This window comes from Cervus canadensis, chromosome 5, assembly GCF_019320065.1.
Source record: "Cervus canadensis isolate Bull #8, Minnesota chromosome 5, ASM1932006v1, whole genome shotgun sequence".
Taxonomy (NCBI): domain Eukaryota; kingdom Metazoa; phylum Chordata; class Mammalia; order Artiodactyla; family Cervidae; genus Cervus; species Cervus canadensis.
The window spans coordinates 41,245,924-41,263,211 of NC_057390.1; the positions used below are offsets into that span (position 1 = coordinate 41,245,924).

The window sequence follows — 17,288 nt, forward strand, 5'->3', positions numbered from 1 at the left end:
TCAAGCAACAGGTAAATTCACACCAGCTGCAGAGGACTGTATCTATAGCCACAGGTGAGTCTGTGAAACTTTAGAATCATCAGGATGACATGAAGTAGAGCACAAAGAGCCCCCTGAAGTCATTAGTTCAGGCGGTTCCTTTGAGGAGGGGCAACATTACCCCCAAATCAGACCAGTCCTACATCCTAATTACATGCTTGCTAAGCCTGTGTATCAAAGACCTGTCCTGCCTAACTACTACCTTATGTGGCTTGTGTCATTCACTTGGTCTCCTCAGTTTCCTTCTTCTGCACACACAGAAGACTGCATGTCCCAGACTTCCTTGCAGCCTGAGCTGAGTGGCTGTGGTTGGTGATACTAACTTTCATATCCAGTCATTAAAGCATCCATGAGATTCTCCATCTCTCTTTTTCTCTTTGGTTGCAACTTACATGCATGTATGTATTTATGTCTGCCAGGTTATGATGTAAATTACATTTCTTAATGTGGTTGGCAGTCCAAAAACTGGAAAGCTTAGAGCAACCTCACGAGGTAGGTCTTATCTCCATTTCACAGCTAAAAGCATCATTCAGAAGGGCTAAGTGATTTTTCAAAGTCACAAAGCTACTAAGTGGAAGCACTGGTGCTTGTGTGGAGGTCGGGTTGCCACCAAGCTTTTGTGTATGCTGGTCTTCATCACAGCTGGTGGCCACATTGGCCAGCTCCACCCAGGGCACCTGGGCATGGAACCTCCACCCTTACCTGGCCCTTCACACATTTTTAGGAGTTATGTATGAAAGTTTCAGTGGCTTCTATTTGCATATATTTTAAACAGATGTCCACAAACACACACATACAAATTTTTCAGCCTATTGTAAAATAGGTCAGTTTGTATTTGATTTCTCCCAAGTGGTATTGAAAACCACAGAAAAAAACCCCAGAGAGAAAGGCTGGCTGATGCCAGGCCAGTGGTGGCAAAGGGAGACCTGATATTTATAAATCACGAGCATCAGATGGAAAATAAAGAAGAAACAGAATCCATTCTTGTAAGGTTGGATGAGGTAAAACAGGAAAATCTGAACTCTAACAAGACCTATCCATCCCACTTATTTTCATTGATTCCTTAAGTGCATCTATGGACACCTCAAAACCAAGATACTGTGTATCTTGAAGATCAGTTATAAAAATTCCTGGGAGCTTTACCCCCTTAAATATCAATCAACATGGTTATGGATTTGGATCCTAAGATGCTTATTAGGCCTTGATTCTTTGGAGAACATGAACATTTTGCCATTCAGTCCAAAAGCTGGAACCAGCAGTCATGGTCTGATTCTGTTTTTAGACAACATACAGGCATAGTACCGTGGTCACCCCACTGGGGAAAAGCAGGGCCACCGCTACAAGTGTGCAGATAACCAAAGTGCTAAAGAAGACCAACACCATCAGCTTTTACTTAGAAGTGACAGAGAGCACAGGCTAGCCAAGCCCCAGGAAGGGAGGTCTGTGCTCAGCAGGTGGCATGGTGTAGGATCTCCAGCCTCCTGGCCAGAAGAGGAGCTTCCTGCCTCCAGGCAACCAGGCTGAGTGCACACCGGAGACAGGCACCAAAATGAACAGGATTCTAAGAGCACTTCTCACCCACTCTAACTGAGGTCTCTTCTATTCCATCAGAGACTCACCAGAATCACCACTACACCAGACAGAACTTTCTGCTTCTCTGAGAGTCCCCTGAAGAGTCCCCTTAAGGTCATAAAAGGTTAACAAGACTGACTCTGTAACCCCCACACGCTGCCCAAACAGTTCCATCCTCAAACCCACATTACAGGCACACACCGACAACTCATGACTCCCAGACCCTTTCTGGCTGACGGAGAGCTCCTTGAGGCGGGATCTTTCACACTGAATATTTCCAGCTCAAATATTCCATCAGAAACGTTTGGGCCCTATCTGAGCTCACACGTTCTGGCATGGCCTTGCCCACGCCCCTCCCTATCCACCCCCAAGAAATAGCAGTCTGATGTTCCCTCTCTTCTTCCCTGTCTCTTTGGGAAGGGAAGACGTTATGCACTAACCTAACGAGTGTATTTAAAAATTGCAGCTGACTGCCATAGTAAATTCATGTCATGTTTTTTTATGATAGATAATATTTCAGAGACACAGTCCTGAATGGAACCAAAAAAATAAAAAAATCTTCTTAGAAAAACAATTTCTGTTCAGAAATTCAGCTGCCCACTTTCAGCTGTTACTTCTATAGAGAAAACACAGTATGAATTCTGCAGACAGGCGACAAAGCCAGCTAAGAACTGGTGCATAGGAGGACTTTGTGTGTAACTTATACCTAATGTGGGGAACTCCAGTCATGGTACTGCAACTTTAAATCTCATTAAGCCCCTTCTAGGTATCAAAGGTAGGCCAGTCGTGCCATTTCCTGAGTCCTGTCAAGTACAGGTTACAGGAAATTGACAAAAGAGCTTCCATTATCTAGCCAAATTTCACATGGCCCTATTATTAAGATGCTGCCTAGTTTGATCACTCTCTTAATCTATCAAAACTCCAAAAGGATAATCTTTTAAAAGCTTCCCCCCTTCCCATCCTTCCAACCCCCAGCCCTTCCTTTGTTGCTTAAATCAAGGGAAGCTGATTTTGTGCAAAGTTTGGAGGAGAGACATGCTGGTAGCTGACAAAAAACAAACACGAGACTTTTCTACCTGGAAACTGTTCCCTTTGATTCAAGACTGAATGTCACCACTTTGTAAACAAAGAAGATGATTAAAAAATGCTGCCTTGCTTGCTTGCTTTTTATTTTTATTTTTAAAGCCAAGAGTCTTCCCACAGTAGCTGGCACTCTGAGAAACCCCTATTAGGCACACCAGAAGAAGATTCAAAGGAATTGCGTGCTCTTCGCTGGTTTTGCTTTATAAGCCAGGGGCCACCGAAAGAAAACAGAGCCTCCCATCCAGGTGTCCCTGTTTGGCAAAATAAGGGATGCAGATTGATGTGATCTGGAGGTGCCAGATATTAACATCCTCAGACCTCCGACAGGCACACTGCCAGGCCAGCTCCAGAGAGGCCTTGAAGGGCAGAGCAGGACCCACTTGCTCTCCTGGCCATCTCCCCACAAAGGGCTTCTATTCCGGGACCCCACTGGAAGGCAGGTGCCCCTCCCCCCTCACGCAGGCTGAGCGGGGAGCTGAACGGGCATGCAAGATGGACTGCCTGCATTATTGATTTAAAACGGCCAGCTGACAGTACACCGTGCCTCCTCCTATTTATTTCCACAAGGTACATCTTTCTCTAAACTGAATTGTCTTTGATTTAAAAGCCGGGGTGTCTCCCCCGCCCCACCCCACCTCCAAAGAAACTGAATCCCATCTCGACACAGCTGCTCAAAGGCAGCCGGGTGGCTGTTACCTACTGAAGAGAGCTTTTGTGCTTCCAAGAGGAAGACAAGGCCTGCGCTGTGAAAGTAATTTTTGATCATCCTGTTTAAATACACTGTGTGTCAATCAGAGAAGTTTGAAGAGCATTATAATTACAAAATATATCCCTGCTCTATAATCAGTATTGTTTGTTACAGTGGCCTGCATGGTGATAACGGTTTCAATATGCAATCCGCGGAACTTACAAATACCCATTTTACTTGTGCATTTAGGAAATACACTAGAAAGAAGAGAACAAATAAAGGGGTACTACATTGGTCAATAGCACGTTTTGATGCTGGGTTATCCTCCCTGTGACGGCAACAGTTAACGCTGACTTTAATGAAACGTCCCACTTTGGGGGACATTTGGTGGCCTGAACCCTCTGGCATGGAACACTGGGGTCAGGACTCTGGGTTCATTAAATAATTAACTACTACCTCAATTTTACTTCTACCTTGGGTGGGATGTTGCAGGACTCAGCCTGAGCCAGGCACACCCCCACAGTCACCTGCAGGCTGTGTGTGTGTGTGTGTGTGTGTGTGTGTGTGTGTGTGTGTGTGTGTGTGTGTGTGTGTGTGTGTGTGTGTGTGTGTGTGTGTGTGTGTGTGTGTGTGTGTGTGTGTGTGTGTGTTCTTAAAAGGCAAGAGCCAGAAAGCCTACAGAGACATCTGGATGAGAGAGGCAGAACTGACTTCATCTGCTTAACTTTTAAAGCCCTGTACCTACTAACAGGCAAAGTAAATATGAATTTTAAAAGAGGCCTCTAATACACTCTCAGCCTTTCCTTCACTTTGAAAACTGATTAGTAAATCTATCCATCCAACATCTCCCCACTCCAGGTAGGCTTTCTTCTCACCCACCGCCCACAGGACCCTCTGCTTTGACAGCAGGGTGGTCTACCAGCACTCCAGGGCCTAGAGAATGGACTGGACAAAACTTGTGACCTTCCTGGGAGGCCCTCATGAGCCACCACAGAGAGGCGAGTTCCAGGCAACAGAAAGGGTTTGCTTTCACTGGCTTCCTTACACCTACAGTGTCAAAATGCAATACTTTTTAGGCTGTTATCCCATGCTGCCTACCCCCTGGATCTAGCCTTGCAATTCACCCTCCCTACAGAAATCCTCTTAGTCACATGGTGTGGGGACACCATGCTGAATACTCCTGACCAGAATTTCGGCACTCACCTTTGACAGTGCCCCTTTTCCAGCCCTCCTGTTCCACCCACCTTGATCCCACCAGGTCTGCCCCATATCCACCCACCTCCCTGTGCAACAACACCAGATCTGACTCTCAGGGTCTCTCCTTTGACATCTGGTACATGCATCCTTCAAAAATTACTGTGGATGATGACTACAGCCATGAAATTACAAGACACTTGCTCCTTGGAAGAAAAGCTATGACAAACCTAAACAGTGTAAAAAGTAGAGTGTAAAAAGACAGTGTAAAAAGTAGAGTGTAAAAAGACAGTGTAAAAAGTAGAGTGTAAAAAGACAGTGTAAAAAGTAGAGTGTAGTGTAAAAAGACATCACTTTGGCAACAAAGGTCTGTATAGTCAAAGCTATGGGTTTTCCAGTAGTCATGTATGGATGTGAGAGCTGGACCATAAAGAAAGCTGAGTGCTCAAGAAATGAGGCTTTAGAACTATGGTGATGGAGAAGACTCTTTTTTTTTTTTTTTTTGGTGTTGGAGACCCATTTAATGTGGACACTCTAGGCCTGGGCGGAGTGGCAAGCGCCTAGGAGTTGGGCAGGCAGGCATGGTGGGTGAGCCGCTGGCCCACATCTGGCTCCAGGAAGGGATGCTGGGAGGTGCAGGCTGGCCCAGGCACACCAAGGGAAGTACCAGAAAGGTGGCCTAGGCAGGCAGACCCCCCACCCCCAGGAGATCTGTCGGCCAGGCCTAGAGAAGGTATCCAAGCCAGGTGGTGAGTGTCCAGGCCAGAGCCTGGCCCAGCAAGGCAGAGTTGGGACCTGGCTGGGGGCTCCCAGAACCTAGAGGCTGGCATCACTGGGGGTCTCTCCAAGCTGCTGCTAGAACTCAAGGCGTATCTGCCAGTTGGATTCAAGCAATTCCTGGAGGTGGGCATGGGAGGTGGTCATTCTTCTCCAAGTGGTCCAGACAGGAGTTGATCTGGTCCAACAGGGAGTTGATGACAGTGTATTCTGCTTCCCCGAAGCTGTCTTCCTTGCCTCTCGCGCTCGCCCCCACCGGCGTGCCCAGGTCCCCGTTAGGACCCCACATTGCGGACTTGGGTGCCGCAAGGGCTGCGAGATGATGGAACGTGGTGACGATCTTGCCGACAGCCAGGACGGGTCGGAAGCTGGAGGCGGTGAGTGGAACTCCGGGCCAGAAATCGGAGGAGACTCTTGAGAGTCCCTTGAACAGCAAGGAGATCAAAGCAGTCAATTCTAAAGGAAATCAGTCCTGAATATTCATTGGAAGGACTGGTGCTGAAGCTGAAGCTCCAATACTTTGGCCACCTGATTTGAAGAGTGAATTCATTGGAAAAGACCCTGAAGCTGGGAAAGATTGAAGGCAAAAAGAGAAGGGGGACACAGAGGATGAGATGGTTGGCATCACCGACTTAATGGACATGAGTCTGAGCAAACCCTGGGAGATAGTGAAGATCAGGGAAGCCTGGCGTGCTGCAGTCCATGGGGTCACAAAGAGTCGGACAAAACTTAGTGATTGAATAACAACAATACTCATCCTTCAGCAAAGTTACAGAATTTTAGAGGAGAATGCAGCCTGACACATAATCTTAGTTGCAGTACCCTTAGTTCTTCAGGTGAGGAATCTGAGTGCAGACTGTGGATTCACCATCCTCAGATCAGAGATCCTGCCTCCAGGCCATGTAGCCTCATAAGCTTCTAGAGGGCAAGCTCCCAGGCTGCCGCTTCTCCCCATTCTCTCCAGAGCCTCCATGGTGGCCCTCCCCAAAAAGGGAGCATGAAAGAGGTGGTGAATGAAATTCCTGCTGCCATACTCATTTACATTCGCTGACGATTCTGAGGCTATAAGTTCTCTTTTTAGTATTTTCACAGTGTATAACTTTCTCCAAAGTACATTACCTACTATTTAAAGGCCAGGTGGTCCTCATCTCACCTTTTTCTCTCTTCCTCTATTTCTCCTCTCTTTAAACTGAATCCTTTGTCAAGGTAATGGACATCTTCCTTCATTGTGACCGTTTTTATTCACAATTGTCACACCACAGGCTTTCAGTCCAAGGTCCCAAATTCTGGATCCTGTTCCAGGGAAGGACAGATAAAATCGAAGGCCAGGAGAAAGCCTGCAAAGGGAAGGAAGCAGGAACCCTGCCACTCTCTGAGTCCTCGTCCTTATATATCAGGCTATACCACACCCCATGCTCTGCAGAGGCCATGGCAGCCCTCATTTTCTTTCAAGTCTAATATTACCAGGTTTTGCCTGCTTCACTCTCAGAGTTTTTAATCAAAAAATTTTTTTTGCTTTTAAGCAAGGCCAGGAAGTGGCCACTGTCACATATTAGTAAAGTCACATGAGACAGCACAAGCAGGTACACAGTGTATATTGAGTTCAGGGGTAACATCAGCTTGGGGTATATAGGGATATCTTCATGGAGGAAATGGGATTTGAAATGGGCCTGAAAAGGCAAATTGGATTTGGACAGTGTTTCAAGTGGGAAAGGAGACAAAGTCACAGGAATAAAATCCAACACAGCAGGAGGTAATTAACCAGGACTGAGGATGAACAATGCACCTTCGGATATCCACCAGTGACACAGTCAAGAAGGGTTTCCTACTATAACTCAGGTGAGTTGGGAAACGGGGACTGAGCAGGAAGAGAAGGATGGAAGGTGTGGAAACCTTTGGGAGGCAAAAGCAACCAAATGTTATTCCAGAGGCCCCGACCCTAAGGCAGAGGACCATCATAAAGTTGCTCAAGAGTGTTGGGACAGGCCCTGGGGACATTTCCCTGCCTGTGTCCCCCTCCCAGGCAGCAGCCGCCACAAAAGGGATCATGAAACATTAATTCTATCTGATCTGGGGCCACCCAGGCAGAATCATGTCACATGATACTTTAATGACCACAATTCAGGCAACATAGTCTGGCTGTGAAGGAAGAACTCCTGTCCCAGCCCAAAGGTGCTCATGTAACAGGAAGGAACAGGAAGTAGGACTCAGAAATCTAGCATGAGACCCCCCTGAACGCTCCAGGGTTCCCTGAGAGCCTGCTCTGCCTTTGCGGGATAGACAGGCATCTACCACCTCTCAGCCATTCCTCATCACCACTAACGTGAGCTGTTCTTCTGTGTATGGTGTCACTCCAGAACTAATAAAATGTGAAAGTCTAATTGTATTAGCAATTTCCCATCATATTCTATTAATATGTATCATATTGGTATCCATTTTCACTAATGTGACATGAAAGGCAGTAATGTGATTACTTTTTTAGTGAAAACAAATGTTAATGTAATTAAATGTTGACCACATAGGCTAGGAGGTACAGCAACCAGTAGGTATTTGAGACTTTCTTCCTCTAGAAAAAAAGGAGGAGGTGGAGGAAGAGAGAGGCGTCAATCAGAATTAGGAAAAAAATATTTTAAGTGTGCCATGAAAATTCATGGTCAAAACCTGCCAGTAATAGAGCTCTTCTCTAGGACAGTGCCTGGCACATTTTATGTTAACAGGGAGACTATAGCATATAGCGGAGAAGGCAATGGCAACCCACTCCAGTACTCTTGCCTGGAAAATCCCATGAACAGAGGAGCCTGGTAGTATGTAGCCCATGGGGTCGCAAAGAGTCGGACACGACTGAGCGACTTCACTTTCACTTTTCACTTCCATGCCTTGGAGAAGGAAATGGCAACCCACTTCAGTGTTCGTGCCTGGAGAATCCCAGGGATGGTGGAGCGCGGTGGGCTGCTGTCTATGGGGTCGCACAGAGTTGGACACGACTGAAGTGACTTAACAGCAGCAGCAGCATAGCATATAGAGACAAGACATAATTGTTGACATCAGAGTCTGGCTTCATACTCTGGATTTTTCTAGCTGAGAACTTTGGGCAAATTAATTTCTTTAAGCCTCAGTCTCAGTATTTGAATAATGGAGATAATAACAGCACCAAGCTCAGAGGTTCTTGCTAGAATTAAATGAGATTATGCTTATAAAACACTTAGCCCTGTGGCTGGCACATAGTAAATGCCCACAAAATATTAGAAAGTACTGCTGTGGTGCACAAAGGAGTAGACTAAAGTTTTTATCCAATGATCCTGGCTCCTGTTCAAGCATGTAGCCCCTTGGAATATGCCTTCATTGTCCTGGAATAATCTACTTTCTTAGAATGAGTGAGCTTTTAGGCTCAAATTTCCAAACAGAACAAGTTGGGGGGAGGGGGGGTGGGGGGGGAAGCATTGTTTTTTGTTGTTATTGCTTTCATCCAGGTCCTTTGTCCCTTCTTCTTGCTAATGCCCACCAGAAAATAAGGGAAATATTTAGTAGCAGATTCAGCTTTTTCCAGGGAATAAGAGGGTAAGAACTGACCGCTTCTGACACCAGTTAGGTGGTCAGTGTCCAAGCAAGATGTGCAGGTGAGCCTTTCAGGGTCTCTTCCCCACCAGGGCTCCTTGAGCAGGAATGCCAGGGACAAGGGAGAGGTCCCGCGGGCTCTTGGTGTTTGTCTCTGAGTGGGACTAGCGCAAGACAACATGGATTCGGGCTTCCAAACACTCCCAGAGCAATTTCTGCCCGGAGTGGCACCACGTCATTTCCAAGCTCGCTTCTGACTGCAAGAGCCTCTGGTTCCACAACACTCACCCAAATGAATCAACCTACTCAGTCATCAAGCTCAACTTCTAACAAGCAACTCAAAACGTCTCCATTTTCTGGCATCTCTAAAGAAGAACTTGCCCTAGGGTATTTGGAAAGTGTGCCTACGAAGTAAGATTGGACTTGTCCAAGGTACCTATTGTCCTTCAGTTCCAGTACATGATCAAACTTTCATTTTTACATCAGAGACAAAGATCCATGTATCAAAGCTATGGTTTTTTGACTAGTCATGAATGAATGTGAGAGTTGGACTGTGAAGAAGGCTGAGTGCCAAAGAATTGATGCTTTTGAACTGTGGTTCTGGAGAAGACTCTTGAGAGTCCCTTGGACAGCAAGGAGATCAATCCAGTCAATCTTAAAGGAAATCAACCCTGAATATTTACTGGCAAGACTGATGCTGAAGTTCCAATACTTAGGCCACCTGATACGAAGAGCTGACTCATTGGAAAAGACCCTAATGCTGGGAAAGACTGGAGGCAGGAGGAGAAGGAGACAACAGAAGATGAGATGGTTAGATGGCATCACTGACTCAATGGACATGAGTCTGAGCAAACTCTGGGAGATGGTAAAGGACAGAGAAGCCTGGCGCGCTGCAGTCCATGGGGTCACAAAGAGTTGGACCGGACTAAGTGACTGAACAACAATATACTTGGAGCCTTATGTAATTTAGCATTATATTGGACTGCTCTTTTCATAATTGAGGTTAATTTATTAAGCATAATGCTCAGCACTGTATTTAATACTCACAGCAACCCTCTGAGACAGGCACAGTAACCCCACTTTACAGATAAGGCAGCTGAGATTCAGAGAATGGCCAGTAGGGGCAGAACCAAGAGTTAACTCCGATATTTCTCCCCAGAGAACCACCTGTCTTTGTAGGAAAATGCCTTTTATTGCCAGGGTTACTAGAAGCTCACTGAAGGCAGGACTTGCCCTCGACCATATCCAGTGAAATCAGGAGCTCTGGGTTTCATTCTTGTCTCCACTTCTCACCAATGGTCATGAACATGAACTGTCACATGACTGCTCCAAGCAGGGTAGCCATGTGATTTACAGTCCAGATCATGACACATCTGAGACTGAAAGGGAGAACTAACTAGACAGGACGTGGCCCAACAGACACATCAGGGCTAGCCTAAGGGTACCGCAACGTGCCTCACACAATCATTTGCAAAACACCGCAAAGTAGGGAGGTGGGATGAAACATCAAGGTTACCTCCCGGACTGAAAACTTGGATTCCTTGAGTATAGTAAGGTGGCAGGGGTGGGGGGGTGGGGGTGTGGTGAGGAGAAATATATTTATTTTGACAGGTAACCAGAAACACAAAATGGTGAATATTGAATACTGAGTGAAGGGTGCACAGGAAACAAGTGATATGACAGGGGGGCATTTGTTTTAATTCTGAAAAACACTACAAAACACATAAAAGAAAAACCATCTCTAATCTCACTGACTATAGCCCTCTTGGTACATTTTTCTTCCAAGATTTGTACCTATGTTTAGACAACATAACTACATATAAACATACATCCTTGAAAAAATTTGAAAAGAGTCAGGTATAGTTAGCAGCTCTGGTTTTTCATTGCTGCTCCAAGGATTTGTCCCTTTCTCTCATACACCCGTGTGTGCACATGCTCAGTCGTTCAGACATGTCTGACTCTTTGCAACCCCGTGGACTGTAGCCCTCCAGGTTCCTCTGTCCATGGAACTTTCCAGGGAAGAATACTGGATTGGGTTGCCATTTCCTATTCCAGGGGATCTTCCTGAGCCAGGAATCGAACCCAAGTTTCTTGTGTCTCCTGAATTGGCAGGTGGATTCTTTACCACTGCACCACCTGGGAAGCTCAGTGATTCACCTTTAATAAAGTTTCTCCAGCTTAACTCTACATGGGTGTAACTACCATAAGAAAATAAGAGAAAAAAAATAAATATACATCTTTTTTTAAGTGAGTGACACTGTCAGTCTGCACTGTGCTTATTCTCACATCTGCATATAAAGACTCATCTCATAAGATAATGAGGGTTTCCCAGGTGGCACAGTGGTAAAGAATCTGCCTGCTAATGCAGGAGACACAGGAGACCCGGGTTCTATCCCTGGGTAGGGAAGATCTCCTAGAGTAGACAATGGAAAACTACTCTAGTATTGTTGCCTGGAGAATCCCATGGACAGAGGAGCTTGGCAGGCTACAGTCCATGGGGTCATAAAGAATAGGCCATGACAGCACAGCACACAACACAATCAGTAACTTCCCACCACATGGATGAAGCTGTGTATCTCACCATTTTCCCTCTCACTGGACATTTAAGCTGTGATCAACTACTTCATAACCAACTATAAAGAATGTCACTATACATTCGTCATTACACAGACACAATACTCCTGCTATATTACACTTTTAAGTACTTAATATGATCATTTTAAAGTCTAAGAAATTCAGTCCAACCACTCACCAGAGAGGCTGTACCAATACACCCATTTCCACCCACACTGTATGAGTCCACCCATTTCCCAGCATGTTTGCCAGCATCAAATTGTCTCCATTTTTTCAAATCTCCCAGGTTAAAAAAAAGTATGTGTTACTGATTAATTAACATTTCTTTAATAACTTGGAAGGCTTTCTTCTCAAATGTTTATCAGTCATTTTTTCTTTAAAAATACAAAGTACGTTTTCCCCTATTTTTTCTACCTATTGTCCTTTACTTTTTGCTTCATAAAACCTCTTTGTATACTAAGAATATTAATCCTTTATATGTGATACAAATATCTTTTCCCAAAAGTTGGTCATTTGTCTTGTGAGTTGGTTTATGTCATTTTTTGTCAAGTACCAAACTTTGTGCTTTTGAGTGTTATATTTCCATTTTTCTTTTTCCAAGGCCTCTGGGATTCCTATCTTCCTTTGAAAAGTATCCTAACCCCAAAATTTATCAGAATATTATCCACAGAAGTTCTGAGGATGGAAGTCCCCTGGAATCAATCAGAAACAGGGCTGGGTAGGAGCCAGGTCTCATCTGCCCGGCGGGATTCCTGGCAAGCCCAGGGGAACACGTGCATCAAGACTGCTCCACTTCACTCCCCGAAAGGCCCAAAGGGCAGAGAAGAGCGAATCCACCCTGCCAGGGCTCTGGGGGCCTAGCTCAGTTCTTAGAAATCCAAGGCTGTAAGGATTCATTAGAATTTTGTTTTCTACTTCATAATTTACTGAGATATATTTTGCTATAAAAGTAATATTTTGATTACTAGCCAATGAAATCATTTAACTTCCCCTCCTTGAAATCATACCCCAGATTTGTTTGGCAATACTGGGTACCTCTGGCAGTATCTAAACCCCAGTTCTTGGGGCTCCCCTTGGTAGTCCAGTGGTTAAGAATCCACCTTCCAATGCAGGGGACTTGGGTTCAATTTCTGGTCAGGAAACTAAGATCCCACACGCCACAGGGCAGCTAGAGAAGCCTGCACACTGCAATGAGAGGTCCTGAGTATGGCAACTAAGACCCAAGACAGTAAAATAAGTTAATAAATATTTAAAAAATTTAATTTAAAAATAAGCCCCAGTTTGAGACATTTTGAACACTGTTTTTAAAATGAGATCAAAGCAGAGAGGAGAGACAGAGAGTTGACCAGTTCTACAGGTTAGGGAACTTTAAGCTACTGTCAGGATTGGCCATCATGGGAATCTGACCCAAGTGCCAAACTGGAGGGGCAAGGTCTAGACTTCCTCTTTATTGAATCTGTTGATGCTCCCTTTCTCTCCCCAATCCTGCCTTTTCCCACAGTAGTCTCCCAACTCCTTTCCTTGCTTCCATTCACCCAGCCTTTCCTCACCATCCCCAACTCCTTGAGTTCCCCCACAATTTTCCAGCATATTCTCTGATGGGTCTGTTTTACTGTTGCCCATTTTGGAGCCATAGATCAGAGACATGCAACCAGCCATCCAAAAGGCTTCAGAAAATAAAGACCTCCTTTACTGAAGGAGTAAGCATGGAGAGTGGCATCTTTCACTGGGACCAGTGCTGAAAAAGAATTCTGAGCGCAGACACTACATTCAGGGGCAACCTAGTGACCCTCAGCCTCTGATGTATAAAATGAGGCAAAAACAAATATAATACTACGAGGGCTCTATGGAGAATCAAATGGGTTAATACAGTAAATGTGCTTAAAACAGTACCTGTCACAAAGCAAGCACTCAACAAATGCTAGCTGCTGTCCACGTTATTACACTATATGTAAGGGCTCAGAGTTGTCACTAAACGAATGATCTTCCTGCTACTGCTTTTACTCATAAGAATAAGCCACCCTCAATCCCAAAGGAGGGATGGAGGCTGCAGTGTTGGGAGGGGAGGGTTGGAGCATGGTGTCAACCAAAAAGATCTGTTAGGATAAGTAACTTGCCTGCCTGTCCTGTGGCACTTGCATTCTAGGCTGCTTCAGAAAAGATCAGTGGGAGAACTGTGCCTTGACTTGCGTCACTTCCAGCAAAAAAAAAAAAAGATTCAGATGAGAAACAGCAGCCTCTGGAGGCCTGGTTTTTCAGATGGATTTACTTGGCATAAGTTCATACGTTCCCTAAGTTTCACATTCCTTCTCTTGGGTTGATCCGGAAGTGGGGCTCCAAGCTTTTCACTCTCCTCTCAGTTCTGAAGCAGCGTTGCAACTTACCGCTGCCACCGTACCACTTTCATTCCAGCTGCCCGTGGGGTCCTGTTCCCAGCCTGGCCCTACCTCTTGCTAAATGACAAAAGATCAAAGCTTTCATAAAACCACAAGGGAAGGCAAGGAGAGATCAGGTTATCTGGGCCATTCACTATACACACACACAGCGTGTGTGCGCTCGCCCGTGTACACTCACACACACCCTCTGCCAGATTATAAACTGCAAAGCCAAACAAGCCATAAACTCTTATGGGGGACGAGGGGGGAAACTCACGCCAGAGAGATAACAACAATACCGTCAAATTTCAGACATGAGCAGGTTTTTGTGTGTGTGGGCTCCAAACCAGGGGTTGGGGAGGGAAAAGCTGACAGCCCCTTAGACCTAAAGCGGCTCAACTGGGTGCCACTATAATAAATCAAAACCAGTTATGTAAAATGTAAAATTATCATTTGGAAATCACTCTCTCTGAATAATTCAATCATTGACTTTCACATCAAACAGCCATTTCAGCCACCCACACACACAGTTCAGTCTCATACTGGTCTTAAACTCTCTCTAATTATCAGCATTAACCTATCACATTACTATTTCATTCCTATTTCATCCTGGGGGAGGGGTCAGTGATTATGATAAATCACAATGAACAAGAAAGACTTTCAGCTGTCCTTCCACACGGTTCCAGAGTTCCCTTGATCTCACAGTGACAGGTCTGCCTTTGTCCCAGGAACGGACAAGGACAGATAAGCATCCTCCCTCTTGACAAATGCATTACCAATGCCAGTCAGGACAAAGGGGCCAAAGAACCCAGCTCTGTGGCTGCTCATGGCCATCTCCCATGTCTACATGCCAGGCTGAGCAAAGATACCCACTTGCCCCTCTGGCTACTGGATGGAACATGTGAATCTATGTAACAAGTTTCACCAACAGCCTAGTTTTCATATACTTCACTGAGCAGCCAATACCCTAAAAAAATAACAACAATTCTTTTCACACATACACACACACATATGCCTGAAGCTAATCACCCCTAAAGAATAGTTTACTGAACCTCAGATGGTAAGTGTCCATTATATTATTTTGGGGGACTGTGACCCTTGCCTCAGTGATCCACAAGATACTGCACAAGAATGGACCCGTGGTGAAATATTTCACTTAGGGACTGGGGGTTTCCTCCATTGCTGGTTGGGAGTCCAGCTTCCTAGATCTGCACATCTAGGGGTATCCTCTACCTCCACTTAACACTCTCTTCCCCTCACCTTTCAGATCTTCTGGTTTCCATATATATATATATAAAACAGTGAAGGGATCACCATAAGGAACATGCAACAAGAAAGTAAAGATGTTTGTATATAGATGTCCACTGCAGTATGCTATGAGAGAGAAAGAAGAAACAAGATAAATGTCAACTACAGTGCATAGGTTAACTCAGCTGTGGCAGATCCATTCAGTGGGATGCATTTCAGCCACTGAAGATCATGCTGCACACGTGCATTCCTAGGCAGTGGAAAACTGTTCATAGTACACTGTTAAGAAAAAAAAAAGCAAAATCAAGTGAATCACAGGAAAGCACATAGATATGTTTAATTTTATTTTTTAATATGTAAGAAGAAGGAGGACAGATTAAGTTAGGATATGGCCAAAATTCTAATAATGGTTATATTTTTCTGAAAAGTATTATTACAAGTCACATTTATTTTCATTTTCTACTTTATTTCTCTCTGTATTTTCTAATTAGTCTACAAAAGAGCAGGTTAATGGAGTGGTTAAGAGCGTGGACCTGGAGCCAGTCTTCCCGGAGTTAAATCTAGTTCTGCCACTTAGGGGCTTCCCTGGTAGCTCAGAGGGTAAAGCTTCTGCCTGCAATTGATGTGACCTCAGGTGAGCTACTCAACACTGCAGTGCCTCGGTTTCTTTATCTGTAAAATGGGGAGATAATGATATTGACCTCTCAGGATCATTACAAGGATCAACTGGCTTAATTGTGTGGAGTTCTTACAACAGTGGCTGGAACACAGTACCAATAAACACAATGGAAGTACGAGCCACAGTTATTCAAACAATCATATAATTCTCACATAATTAAAAAAAATAAATAAATAACCTGGGGGCCTCAGGCCAACTGTCAGATCTCAGGCACATTCACATTTCTTGACCTGAGTTTCCTAACAAGAAGATGAGCGAATTAGACAGATGACCTCAAAGATCTGTCCCCGTTCTGTGACAGCGAAATTCAGCGAGGATGCATCTAGCAGACCCTGAGTGTAGCAAGAGGCAAGAGCGTAAAGGGGACACTTCAAAGCAGGCTGCAGCAGGGACTGGTGGGAAAGGGAGCCACGGGGCCCCTGAGATAGATCAGAACAGGGCTGGGGGGAGGGGGATCGCCAGAACACCAGCCAACGTGAGCTGCCTCCACACTCAACTCTGTGATTAAGTGACTGGCTTCTCTTTTTCAAAAAGCCAGCTCAAAAGACTTCGGGGACTATTTTAAAGAAAAAGTTATTTCTTTGTTTTTAATTGTAATTAAGTAGGTATTTTATAATTTTTAAAAGGTGTAATTTCCATGTCACTTCCGTGATGCGCTGGGTACCCTTCACCAGAGGGAGAGAGCATAAGTGTAAGAGGACTGCTGTGTATTATTTTGTGATTAGTGAAGAACGTTTATGCAATTGTGAGCAGAACAGAGATACCGGAATATTTCACGACTTCATTAAACATGTCAGAACTTTAACAAATTTACACGAAGCCAAAGTTTATTCATGTTAAGATTTCATTCATCCGTCTTCCCATACTTTGACAAAATGTTTAAGTTAGTTTCTCATTTTATTTGTCTACTGAGTTCCCTAAGTTAGGGAAATTAGTATTGTGTGTGCGGTTTGATTTAATTAGCAATTGGGGAAATCGGCCTGGCATGTTTCATGGAAGCTTGGGGAAATTGTCAATTAGCATTGTGTTAATTGGTGTCTGCCATCCTTGCTTTTTAGTTTTTAACCCCTTTTACCTTGTTCCCTCTTTCAGTATGTAAAATCTGGCTGTTTATTATTCTTTAAATAAAGGATTAATTGCCTGAATTCCTGCCTCTGCTCCGTGTCCTTTCTCTCCCGAGCAGATGGGGAGTTGGGCAGGCCCGCGGTGGCGGCCTTGTTTCTTACAGGCCCTAGTCCTCCCTGGCACAGGGGGAGGTGCTCTCCTGCACTGCCCCCGCCCAGCCTGAAGCCTCCTCTCTGCGGTCGTCCGTGCCGGCTGGACCCCTTCTGAAATCTCGACTGCTTCTGGGTGACCCCCAACCTGCTCACTTTCCCGGAGTCTGTAGCTGATACACAATTTGAACAGCTCAGGCAGTCTGCCCCAGTCAGCGCCCTCCTGGAGGAGACACTCCAAAAGCAGGAAGAAGGCTACATTTCAGGGCCTCCTGGGAGCCGGGCTCTTG

At 45.0% G+C, this 17,288-nt stretch overlaps 1 pseudogene; it reads right to left on the minus strand.

Annotated features, from left to right (window-relative positions):
- Positions 1–5,392: 5,392 nt before the first annotated feature.
- On the minus strand, positions 5,393–5,642 carry LOC122442473 (annotated as a pseudogene).
- Between the last annotated feature and the right edge of the window lie 11,646 nt (positions 5,643–17,288).